At 40.9% G+C, this 13,348-nt stretch overlaps 2 long non-coding RNA genes across 3 annotated transcripts; one reads left to right on the top strand and one right to left on the bottom strand.

Moving 5' to 3' along the window:
* LOC147310848 (uncharacterized) lies at positions 1-3,229 on the bottom strand. Its single transcript, XR_015125320.1, has 2 exons — positions 1,163-3,229; positions 1-533 (listed from the first exon to the last, which is right to left on the bottom strand). It is a non-coding gene; the product is annotated as an uncharacterized LOC147310848 (long non-coding RNA).
* On the top strand, positions 1,731-5,212 carry LOC147310849 (uncharacterized). Of its 2 annotated transcripts, XR_015125319.1 has the most exons (6): positions 1,731-2,026; positions 2,503-3,091; positions 3,667-3,696; positions 4,162-4,230; positions 4,411-4,485; positions 4,843-5,212. It is a non-coding gene; the product is annotated as an uncharacterized LOC147310849 (long non-coding RNA). The 2 variants fall into 2 exon arrangements; XR_015125318.1 differs by having other exon boundaries at positions 1,731-3,091.
* Positions 5,213-13,348: the final 8,136 nt, after the last annotated feature.

Raw genomic sequence — 13,348 nt, forward strand, 5'->3', positions numbered from 1 at the left:
TTTCTTTGTTTCTTTATTCAACTTTTGAACAGTGGTATTTAGTAAGTACATATTCAGTAAATGCAAAGTATTTACATGGCCCCCTAAATTAAAACATTATGGGTTATTCAGAACAGAACTATGCTTGGAAAAATATTGTCCCATCAGTTGATCCAACTCCTCCACAGTAGCAGGTGGAACCTTTCTTTTTTGAGGATGGCTTCTTTTACCTGTCACAACGAATGGTCTGTTTATGTTTTGATCAAGAACCTTTTTTTTGGGCAGCTGAAGAGGAGAAGTCTATCTTATGGCCAACCTCTGGCTGTATCTTGGTCATATTACCCAGCAAAACCCAGTATGCAGGTTCATCTGTAACAGTCCTTGTGCCACAGATCCTCACTGTTGCTTCTACATTAAACAGAAGAGCAGTGACATGGCTGCAAGTCTCCACGACTCTAGCCATACAGCTGCAGTGGGCGGCTTCAACCTTCCCTGTGATGCTCACAATGACCTGTGGCTGCAATGCTGCAATTCAGTCTTTAAGAGTGCAGGACCTAAAACACACACACAGACAAAGTTCATTTAAAGACAAGAACTTTAATAAGCCAAGTCCGACACAAATGTGTTTTATTTACTTTCAAATCCATTTATCATAAATGTAACAAATAAAGTGTTTTTATGTATCCATCTATAGAACGCTGCATGTTATATTCTAAATCTGCATGTTTCTTTTTAGAAACCTATCAGCAAAAAATGAATCTAAAGTATGTAATGCAAGGATGTAATCACTTTCAAGAGGGAGAAAACATAAAGTTCGACTTTAAGTGACAACTATGGACACCTAATATGACAAGCAGATTCTGCAGGTCATTAATCAATGTATAAAACTAAAACAGAATGTATTTTTAGTGACACAGGACACAAACAAGGAAGCAAGATGTGTAATTAGGATTATTTATAATAAATATGAATTAATTAGGGCAATTTCTTTAACCATAAAGAATAACTAAATCCTTCAGGACAATGTCACATCAATGCACTGAACTCACTATGTTATCCCTCTAACAGAGCCTCTACATGTTCTCACTGTAATTTCCCCCTCACGAATGAATTTTTGCTAGCACTAATTTGAATGCTGGGGGGAATCAAACGCATTTTACTCGCAGTACTCAAGCTGACTTACCTTTGCTTGAATGACGGCGTACTCACAACGTGGAGGCTTAAAAATAGCCAAATCTTGTACCCAGTCCTTGGTGAATTGGATGTGCGCCTCCAGAGATTTATAATTGCGAAATTGGTGCGCCGTGTATGCTCTGACTCCACAGACAAGGTATGAGAGTAGATCATGCTAAGTCAATAGCGGTTTGGTCTTCAGGGTTTCTACTCCACGGCTATATTTCATACGGGTCCACATTTCAACAATCAAGTACCGTCTCTTTGCATCTGGACAGAATCTGTCTCTATACCGTCATTTTCTTTTGAGCTACGTTTCAGAATGGTTCGTAGCAATCTTGTTTTGATTCGTGACCTGCCAAGATGGTGCTGCGCTCCCACAATGCATTGCGACATTACGTCAACTCCAAAGCCCTTTGCGTGCAGGAGTGTATGCGCATGCGCACTGCCACGGTGGTTTAAAAAATAAAGATATAATGAAAAGTAATTAATAAAAATTAAATATTTAAACATTCCCACAAATGTGCAATGAACGTGCAAAAACTCTCTTTAGTAGTTGTTGCTGTTTCTTTCTTTCTTTCTTTCTTTCTTCTTTTTTTTTTTTGAAAAATAACGACGTCTCTGAGGCGCGAAATCTGACAGCGAGAGGAACGGCCGGATACAGGAGACGGGAAGAAACAAGCCGATTATGTTCGCGTTAATTAAGTGGTTGGAAGATGTAAAATTCTCAATTCTGCCAACTGAACATATACGAGATTTTAATGAGGATGAATAATTAGCCGGCATGGAGGAAACGGACCTTTATTTCGTGGAGTGGCGACAAGAAGCCAAGGCGGGTGGCCAGTCTAAGAAGCCTCCATCATCAAGCTAGCAGGTGCCTTTTCCCATATAATATTACTTTATTCTCGTGTATTTGGAACGGAAGCGTAGAGCTGCCACCCAGGCAAAAGAGAAATATAAGTATATCACGTTATAACGTGAAAAGTTTATCGTTCTAACAATATACTATCATGTTTGAACAACATGTTTGAACAACATTGTACGAAAAATGTACATAATTATCACGTCCGTACAATATTGTGCGAACGTGACAATTATGTATATTATAATAACGTGATATTATATTATACAAACATGAAAAGCATAATGTTAGAACAATAAACATTTCACGTCATAACGTGATACAGCTCTATTTTTCTTTTGCCTGGGTGGCAGCTCCACGCTTCCATAATTTGGTAATCAAAATATGTAACTTAATTAATTATATTGTGACGTACTTTTGCCTTTTCTTATTATTCTGCCTTCTCAATAACTATCAAAGCCTATTCACATTTAATTTGGCTTTCACAGAAATCCTACCTCTCCTTCTGGCTACAGAGTACTTACCAAGGTTAGAAACAAAGAACAGTTATGCTTTATTAATGTTCGCTAATTACAATGTTCCACATTTCCTTGCTTTTTAAGTCATTTTTAGGCTTTTTAGAGTTTTTGTTTTTTATTTTTTTAGCAGTAATGTTTCTGCCTATTTATTTCAGCCCATGAAATCGAATGCAGATCTTCCTAATGTGAGATTTACATAAATGTAAGTAATTTTGTTTGTCATTGTCATTAATGTTGTTGCTGTTGTTGTTTTTGTGCAGTTTGCAATCATATAAACCTAGCAAGCATCAGTCAGCACAGTGACTAACCTAAACAGATTCTTGCTTTATTCACATATATTATATGTAATTATATATACCTGCACATTGTACCTAGGGTTGCAGCCACTTGGCCCCACCCCATTGTTGTGACAGCCCTGATTGTACTTATACACTGCATCTGAACAGGGAACAGTCTGCCACATTAATGTATTTTTAAGTGACTTGTTTGTAATACATGAATTTGTTTTTTACAGATGTCAAAGTCTCAACCTCATGCTGCCCTCCCCCATCCTCCTAAAGTAAGTATTTGTTGTTGTAGTTTTTTATGCGGTGTCTGTGTCACATGCTAATCATAATTATTGAAATAACTGTTTTCTAACAGATTTTCCAAAACACTAGTTATGTTTGTTGTCATTCAGACCAATACTACTGCTTAGACATTGACCCTAAATACTTTAAGAATTAGATGTTGGTTTGTCAATTGAAAGTGTGTAGATCTTGCATTATTATGGTGTTATATTATGATTATACATTCAAAGACATAAAATGGTCTTAAAATGACAATGACATAACTTGTCGCAATTGTTTATGGGGCAATATACCGACCAACAAAAAGTCGCTATCGTAACAGGCCTTCAAAACAGACGGTTTTATGATTGATAAATTCAAAAAATAAATACATTTAATTTCTCTGAGATTCTCTAATATTCAGTTACAGTTCACAACACAGTTACCCGTACATGCAGTATTATACTGTAAATATAAATCTCTGCATTTAGCATCCCACTAGAAGCGTCACAGTTACTGCCTCTTTTTTTTTTTTTTTTTACAAATACCTGTACTATCACTAACACATTTACTGTTTTACTTTTAGCCTGTGGATACAAATGCAGATTTCCTTAATGTAAGTTGTGCATTTTAATTACATCATGTTATTTTTATTATTATTTATTTATTTATTTTATTTTACATTCAAATATTTCAAGCTTCTTGGTTAAAGAAGCTTGATTGCTAGTAGGTAAAGAATAGTTCACCTATAATTCATATTCCCAATTAATTTCTCACCTCTGATTGAATGCCTTTGTTTGTTTTCCTTTTGACTATAACAAAACATTTTTGCTGGATATATATGGTGAATTTATATGCATAGATACAGTCGTAGTGCTTGACACATGCAAACAGCAGTAGATGTACTAAAAAGGAAATAATTACAATCATGATGTTGATTGCTGATGTCAGTATATATATTTTAGAGGAATGTTTTGTTTTTCACCCAAAATGAACTATATTGCTTCAGAAGAGATTTATTACCCTATATAAACAGTATCTATATATTGTTCTGTTTTTTGTTTGTTTTTGTTATTTTCAGGTTCAATGGTGCGTGTTCTTCTAATGGCCGCCTTCCCACTGGAGGTTTTGATCCACAGCAATTTAAAAGGTAATCAGCTTTGAAAGTCAGTTCAAATGGTTAGCTAATAGTACTTTAAAAAGCCTACTTCTCTGTCACCAGTTTCTTTACCAAAAAGCATAATATTGTAGTTCAAATGTTTAGATGAACAAAGATCAGATTTTTGGAAATTTAACTAGCCAGACACTCAAATGTTAATGCTTTTTATAGGAGGACACAGCAAAACAGACATCGGCGCAGAGCGAAGAACTGCCCTTGATAAAGAAACCATGACAGCCATATATAGTAAGTGAAGACTGTGTATCTAAAATTGCATACTGCACAAGTAACTCACTTTGCAACAATAAAAATTGCACAGATAGGTGATGAAGCATTGAAGTGGTTGGACTCAGACAAAGAAGGTCAACAGATTGAATGATGGAGAGTAAGGATAGATGACCAAAAGGGGTGTTAGTATTACTGTAATGTGAACTGGATAGACTTTCCATCGAGGGGGAAAAAAAAGGTAAAATTATGTGGAAAATATATCTGTATCTCTATAAACGGAAATATCTGTTTGCTAAATGAAGCTAGCTAATTTAAATCATGTTTTTATTTTAACTCTGATAAAAGTACTAGAACTGTGACTTTTGTTTGTTACAGTGGCGGTAAGGAAGAGGTTCCCCAATGTATCCAGAGGGGCTTTGGGGATTGCAGTCAATTCAAAGCTGGGGGAACTCAGACTGTTGGAAAAGAAAAAAAAAGTTACATTTTAAATATGTTTTATGTTCGTACACACCCACATATATATATCTATATATATATGTGTGTGTGTGTATTCCTCTGCTTGTTATTGATCAGTAAACATCTTTGAGTGATCACATTTTTATTGTGTTAATAGCAGTTCACATCAAATTCACAGTATCGTTACTTATAAGTGTTTGTTGCAGTTGCATTTTGTATAGTAAAATGTATGTATATATATATATGTGTGTGTGTGTGTGTGTGTGTGTGTGTGTGTGTGTGTGTGTGTGTGTGTATATATATATATATATATATATATATATATATATATATATATATATATATATATAATTTTTATTTTTTAAAAATTTTACAATTTTTAAGAATGTTATGAAAATAAAGTTGTATAATGTATGTTCCTAGCTTGATTTATATGCTGTGTTTGTTTTAGATATCAAATAAAGATTTTCAGTTGTTACATGTGAATGTGTTTTCTTCGACTGAAATATATGAAGGGTAAAATATATTTTTGAAAGATTTTTAATTAATTTTCAATTATATTTTGAAATATATTTCAAAATATACAAAAATTGGCCAAAAAATATATGCGCTAAAATACATTTCAAAATATATTTATATATTTTGAAATGTATTTCAAAAAATATATTTTGAAATACATTTCAAAATATACAAAAATTGGCCAAAAAATATATGCGCTAAAATACATTTCAAAATATATAAATATATTTTGAAATGTATTTTAGCGCATATATTTTTTGGCCAATTTTTGTATATTTTGAAATATATTTCAAAATATATTTCAAAATATATTTTTTTACCGTATGGGGAGGTGATCCAGTAATGCTGCACTAATGAATTAGACTAACTATTCACTTTAGCTAAAGTTATTAAGTTAGCTAAAGAGTTGGGATGCTGTGTAAGACATAAATAAAGCTAAAACACAAAGGTTTGGACACCGTTTTGCATGTTTCCCTACTGTAGGGGTCTCTGCAAGCATACAGAGGGGGTACTCTGAGAGGGTCCAAGATGACAACTTTGGAATTCTACTAGAAACAGTCGATCATATTTGTCAAAGCTGAATCCAGGGCAAACTATGCTAAATTAGCGTTTTTAGCTAACAGCTACAATAAGCATAAAAGTTACCTTACGGCTATCATTTGTTAACATGACGCTTGTTCTTATACATGTAATACATTTATTACCAACCTGAGAGTTTATCCACTGGTCATTCGACATGACGAATGACTTCTGAAGTCTTAATTCAGCTCAAGACGCTGTAGATTCCCGTCGGTAACAATTTCGGTCAGCTAGTAAAACGTAGTTCTATTAATCTGCGCTTGAACCGGAACCGGATGTAAGTTCCAAAAAACTGAATTTTGGAACTGAAATTGAATGGTGAGAAGTGAAACCGAAATTATTCGAGAGCTGAATTTTTAAAGGATAAAATGCAGTTTCAAAGCAAATCAATTCATTTTCAAAATATAAAATTCAATTTCAATTTAGTGATGATCATTTTCAAACCATAAATTCAATTTCAAATTAGACTAATTCAAATTCAGTTTTCAAAAGCATTTATTCAAGTTACAATTCAGATTCAATCTAAGCAATTCAATTTCAAATTTAACTTATTCAAATTCAGTTTCTGATGGCACAGACTTCTGCCCATAAAAATGGGACGTGAAATCCACGACGGCTAGTAGTTCACGTCGTGTGGTGCAGTAGTTTTGTTCAGTTCTTGATAGCTTACGACTGCCATATCCCAGCACACGTTCCACGCCCTGTTGCACCTGTGACAGCACCGCGCCGATGCCAGTGTCGCTGGCATCAGTGTCTAGTGTCATTTCTCCATGGTCAAGTGGATAGCCAAGAACAGGGGCAGAGGTGAGTCGACACTTCAGCTTGTCGAAAGCTGCTTGGTGCTCAGCATGCCACTGAAAATGTGCATTCTTCTTGGTCAGGTTGTGCAGGGGTTCGGCTATAGAGGCAAAATCTTTCACAAACCGGCGGTAATATGAGGCCAGGCCGATGAAGTGTCTGACCTCCTGGATGGACGTAGGTGTGGGCCACATCTGAACCTTTTGAACTTTGCTGGGGTCGGTAGCCACTAGAGATGGCACGATACCACTTTTTTATGTCCGATACCGATACCGATATCATAAATTTGGATATCTGCCGATACCGATATGAATCCGATATAATGTTTTTTAATCAACAAAACTGTTTTTTAAAATATCTTGCTGCATTTTGCAAGTCTGCAAGTTCATACTCAAGTTTAAAACAACAACTACACTAAAGCTATTCTGTTATACCTGTATACAAAAAAAATATTTCATAGTTCAGCAATACTGATCAATCTAATAAACTTAAACCTACACCATCCTCACTATTCTGGTATTTTAAAGAGTACTTAGCGTAAATATTAAGCAACCTAACTAATAGGGTTCCAACTCCCAGCAACAACAAAAATAAATAAATAAAAAATAGGGAACCACCCCTCACGCTCCACCTTATGATGCTCAATCGACGTAATCAACCTTAATTTGATGAAGTGTGAAAAAAATACACAGAAATCAATTATTTTTCAAGAAATATTAAATAGATTCAACATCTTTCTTCAACAAAATTGCAGACTGCACAGATGGTACCTTCCCAAAGTAAAAAGTACTATAGCTTACTAGGGTATATATATTAGACTTAATAGTCACTATATACAGTAATTGACTTCTATTCATTTTACATCAAATTAAAACTTTGGGTGTCAGGTAATTATTTATTAAAAGCTCGACATTTTAAATGAGAATAAGAAAGAAAAGTATGTCTTTGTGCCCCCTTTTCCCTGTTCATGCCCTATCGGCCCCCCTGGCTAAACTTTGCTAGATCCGCCCCTGCACAGTTACCAGCGTCAGCTACGTAGAAAAAGATCCTGGTGTAGAAAGTAATATTAAATAAATTCTAACAACAGCTTATCAAGCTTAAACGTGCTGCTGTTGTTCAGCCACTGGTTTCCTCTTTCTGGTGCAAAGTGGGCCAAAAGCAAACCAAAGACACGGACTTGCGACAGAAAAGCCGATCAGCTGATCGTTAAGCAGTTTCACGATTGAAGTAGCAGCCGGAGAGTGAGAGGCAGTCGCTTGTTAAGATTAATGCAGGAATGCTTTACAAACATTCAGAGATGGACTTACACACTTGCTTTACTTCTCTCGGGATAACTTTGTCGGAGATGAAATGCCGGGTTGCTAGCGAAGCTCCACATGCTATCCAGACCACCGACAGGTCCCGCATGCCACAGCCGCTCTATCACGTGACCACACTGCTCCGACGTGCTAACGTTCTGAGGTGAGTTACGGCGTGTTGCAAGTTTTGTGAGGTGCTTTCGTGATATTTAATGGATCGGATTACATTTTTTATTTTTCTCCGATATCCGATCCAGTAATTTAGGTCAGTATCGGACCGATACCGATACGTAATATCGGATCGGTCCATCTCTAGTAGCCACACCATGCTCCGATACCACATGGCCAAGATAAGCAACTTCGCGGCGAAAGAGGCAGCATTTGGCAGGTTTCAGTTTCAAGTTAGCTTGTTGAAGTCTATAGAATACCTGGCCAAGCCGTTGCAGCATCCCCGACACGTCCTTAGCCAGCACGATGATGTCGTCTAAGTAGACCAGGCAGGTCTCCCACTGCATACCAGCCAGGACGCGGTCCATCAGCCGCTGGAACGTTGCCGGGGCATTGCATAGTCCAAATGGCATGACGTTCCACTCAAAGAGGCCTGTCCTAGTGCAGAAAGTGGCGGCCCTGCGTGCTCTAGGCGTCAGCTCAACCTGCCAGTAGCCAGATGCGAGGTCTAATGTGCTGAACCATCTGGCAGTTGAGAGTGTGTCCAGCGTGTCCTGGATGCGGGGCAGCGGGTAGGCGTCTGTTATGGTGCGGTCGTTGAGAGCCCTGTAGTCAATGCAGAGACGGTATGTCCCATCTTTCTTACGCACCATAACGATGGGCAAGGCCCAGCTGCTGCAGCTGCGTTGGGCGAGACCGCTCTGTAGACTGTTGTAGATCTGCTGATCAGCATTTTGCTGCTTTTCCCCTGCCATTCTTCGCGGATTTTGTTTGACTGGGGCACCAGGACGGGTTATGATGTCATGCTGCACCAGGCTGGTTCGGCCCAGGTCAGCAGGCCCTGTAGAAAACACATGTCCATAAGTGCAAAGCAAGCGTTTCAGTTGGAGCTGTTCATAGTCATTGAGGTCTGTGGAGCTCTGGGCAGAGAGCTCCTGCAGGTGCAGAGGAACCACAGGCGGGCTGGTCAGAGAGTCTGCAGCTGGAAAGACCATGGAGGGTTCCACGGCGTCAGCTGGCTGGAGGAGCCCGGCAATGGATCCCGCCTTAATTGTTACTGCTTTATTGCCATGGTTAAAAAGGCGAAGTGGGACAGCTTTAGAAGGCTGTGCGTTGACTAGGACTCTGGCGATAAGTACTTTGTGCTTCTCAACAAAACCTTTGGTGGGACTAAGCATCATGTCACCTCGAGCTGCTGCACCAGGATGCACGTTTCCTTTCACCATATACTCTTGCCCCGGTTCCACCACCACAGTTCTAGCTATTCTCACTGCGTGTGACTTTGTACTGGCTTCGGTTTGGTAGTAGAGCACCTCTTCACTGAAAAGGATGATGCGGCATTTGCCGAAATCAAGACGTGCTTCAGCTTGAGTGAGGAAGGGATGCCCAAGCAGCACCTCATTTCCTGCTATATCTGCCACCAAGAAATCAACATCCACCTGTCGATTGTTGATATTGACAGGTATCTGGGCTTCACCAACACCGGCACGTCCCCAGGTCCCACACCAAGCAAGGTCTCAACAACTGAGGGCTGTAGTGGTGGTCTCACGTCTGGGTGGATGGAGTTGTAGTAGGGCAGCGGCAGCACGCTCCTCCGGGCTCCACTGTCCAAAACAGCACATACCTCCACTTCGTAGAGGCGCATGGGGATACTCATTTCTTGGCTTTGGCACTTAAGGTGGAGTACAGTGGGTTTTGGGCTGTCCCAAGGGCTACTGTTCAGTGTTAAGGCCTTGGTGGTTTTGTGAGGGGAAGGGCACTGCTTTTGGACATGGCCCCAACCTTGACAGTTATGGCAGCGAACCCCACTCCTTTTAAAGTTTCTGTGATTGTTCGGTGTTGTCGAGGGTGTGTGTGGGGCAAAACGATTCGGTGAGGGGCTAGCTGCAGGTGCATGCTCATGCTCCGCAACAGTCTCATCTTTGTCTTTTTCTCTGACGACGGCAGCTCGGGGCCGGCGTTCAGCTGCGTTACGGGCTCCTTGCTGCATGGCACTGGTTACATAAGATGCAGCCCTTTTAGTGGTTTCGTGTCGGTGGGCTATTTCGTATGCACAGGCGAGTGTGGCTGGGTGCCTCTCTAGCAACTTCTGTACTATTTCTGCATCACCCAGCCCATTGGTGAAAACTTCAACAGCTATAGAGTCTTGTTCAATCTTTGCTCTATTACCATATGCAACAGCCACTTTCCCATAAATGTCATCTCTGAAAACATGCAGGGCCTCACCAGGTTTACGCACTCGCTGCCTCAGTTCTACAGCAACAGCAGGTGCATGGTCAGAAGAAGCGCCATATGCAGTTTCCAGTTCGTCCACCAGGCGGCGGTAATCCCATTTGGATGAGCGGGGATTTCTGTGGATAATGGCCCCTGCTGCTCCAACTAGGCAGAATTTAAGCTGAGTTGTCATTGTTTTTTCTGACCAATAGTTAGCTTCAGCGCAGCTCTCAAACCTGTGCAGAAATTCCTTCCACGGTGTGGTGCCGTCATATTGGCCCGGACGTAGGGTGGGGACTCTCTCTCTAGGATCACTGTCCTCTTCACTGTCAGATGGGGGCTGACGGGGCACACAGCGGGTCTTGCCTGGTTTCGAGCGGGGTTTATGCTGTGCAGTGGTTTGCCCATAGCTTATGGCTTCATTAAGGCTACTGGAAGGCATACATTGCATGGGTGTATTTAACATTGCGTTAAATTGAGCCGGTGTGCTGTGTACAAAACTGTCCATGTGAGCGGAGGAAAATGGGTTTGAGTCTGGAAAGTGGATTTTCATTTGGGGAGTAGGGACTGGATAATAGTTCATGCTGCTGCCAGTGTTTCTCTCACGGCCGTAGCTGCGGCATTCAGCATCAACGAAGGGATTAGTGCGGGAAAACTGCGGCTGGGCAGGACCATCGGGCGGCGCGAATACACCCTCTCCATTAGCATGCGTGTTAGCACAACTTCCGGCACACAGGAATGGGTTCATATATTCACATTTAGTCACAGCTCTGTCTCTGTTAGCTTCCCTAATGCTCGCGGCACCCTCGGAGACACTGGTCAGCGACATGAACGGGTTGGAGTAATTGGTCTCAAGTCCGTACTTTTCGGGAGAATGGCGAGCAGCGGCCATCGCGAATTAGCTTAGCTGCGGGCTAATACACTTGTAATTACAGTCACTCGGCTTTATCGTTAGCCGCTTTAGCCTGTCGGTTTTTCTCTGTGCTCACCACTTCTTTAACAACGTGAGAGGGTCCCTTCGTGGTCGCCAGTGTTAACCATTCCTCGCCGTCACTCCCCTGACTGTGGTCGGGAGACACGAGGGGAGATGCTTCCTCCAGGGCCGAAGTTTGTCCTCCTTCGGGGTTAACTCCCTTCACTTTTGTGGAGTAGTGAGGCAGACAGAAATCAGCCGAGGCACCGGAGAGTACTGAAGAGATGAGGCTTTAATAACAGTACTGCACACTTCGGAAACACACTGCATAGCCTGTAGCCCGTTAGAACGCTGCTCCCGGTCGCCCTCTACCCATGACACACTCTCTCACTCTCTTTTCCCTCTTTCGCTCCCCGCGTTTCCTTCACGCGCATGCTCACACACACATTACATACACTCCTTACTGCACCCAGTCACACACAAGACAGCAATTCCCGCAACACATAGTTTAAAAAGGTTCAAGTTAATCCCACTAAATGGGACAATAGCACCACCTACTGTCACAAATGTCACCCTACATTGACTAAGAAGGGCAAAGAATTGTGGGTAATCCTCAGAGTAGTGGAGGATTCATGCTGGTTGTCCACGAAAATTAACCATTCTATGTTGTTGCCTTATAAAAGGGGTTGTTGGTACAAAAGAAATTTAAAAACTGGATTATAGATGGCAGACAGTTGGTGTCATAAGCCCCGCCCTCTGTTCAAAGATGGTCGCCCACAGTGGACATAGATGCTTCTTTCACTCCTCTTTCAAACCATCTGTCCTCTCTGTCCAAAATGTGAACATTGGCATCCTCAAAGAGTGACCTTTATCCTTAAGATGCAGATGGACTGCTGAGTCTTGTCCTGTGGAGGTGGCTCTTCTGTGTTGTGCCATGCGCTTGTGAAGTGGCTGTTTGGTCTCTCCAATGTAGAGGTCTGAGCATTCCTCGCTGCACTGTACAGCAAACACCACATTGTTAAGTTTGTGTTTTGGAGTTTTGTCTTTGGGATGAACCAGGTTGTGTCTGAGTGTGTTGCTGGGTCTGAAGTAAACTGGGATGTCGTGCTTGGAGAAAACTCTCCTGAGTTTTTCTGAACACCGGCTACATAGGGGATGACAATGTTGTTGCGTTTGTCTTTCTTTTCCTCCCTCGCTGGTGTCTGATCTTCTTTTCTGTGCCTCTTTGCTGACTTGATGAAAGCCCAATTAAGATAACCGTTAAGATAAGCGTTTCCTTTACATGTGTGTGTTCCTTCTTTTTTCCTTCAGGCTTAGAGGGAACATTTTCTGCCCAGTGATGCAAGGTGGTGGGAGTAAAAGAGGTGGTACTGGTCCATGTGTGTGGGCTTCTGGTAAACTTCAGTGTTGACGTTTCCATTCTCCTCATTGTGCACAGCACAGTCCAGGAATAGCAAACAGTTATCCTTTGTGTCTTCCGTGGTGAACTTTGTTTTTATCCACAGCATTGATGTGAGCAGTGAGGGATTCCACTTCTTGTGTCTTGATTTTGACCCAGGTGTCGTCTACATATCTGTACCAGTAGCTGGGTACTCTCCCTTTGAAAGAGCCAAGAGCCATTCTTTCCACTTCCTCCAATGGCATGTCCTTTCTTGGCCTTGTTGGTGATAGAATGAGGAGTGTTCCCCACAAGGGGCGCTAGGATGGTGGCAAGGTGTTTGGAAATGTTGTAGGTGGCTGAGTTTATACTGCTATCAATGGGTCTGAGTGGGACTGTGGATCTTTGGAAGATTTTACAAAATACAGCGTATAGATGATGGTATGTTGAGCAGTCAATGACTTTATCCTTTTTAAGTTCTTGTAGGCAACTGATAACTTTCTTTTTGTTGATATGGTGATGTTATAGTCTTTGCTCAGGGATGTAACGGCCTTCTTT

Source organism: Aulonocara sp. 'chitande type north' Nkhata Bay, linkage group LG16, assembly GCF_057382095.1.
Source record: "Aulonocara sp. 'chitande type north' Nkhata Bay isolate Kocher_YH1m ecotype deep benthic linkage group LG16, A_spYH_male_GT1.1, whole genome shotgun sequence".
In the NCBI taxonomy this organism is placed as follows: Eukaryota; Metazoa; Chordata; class Actinopteri; order Cichliformes; family Cichlidae; genus Aulonocara; species Aulonocara sp. 'chitande type north' Nkhata Bay.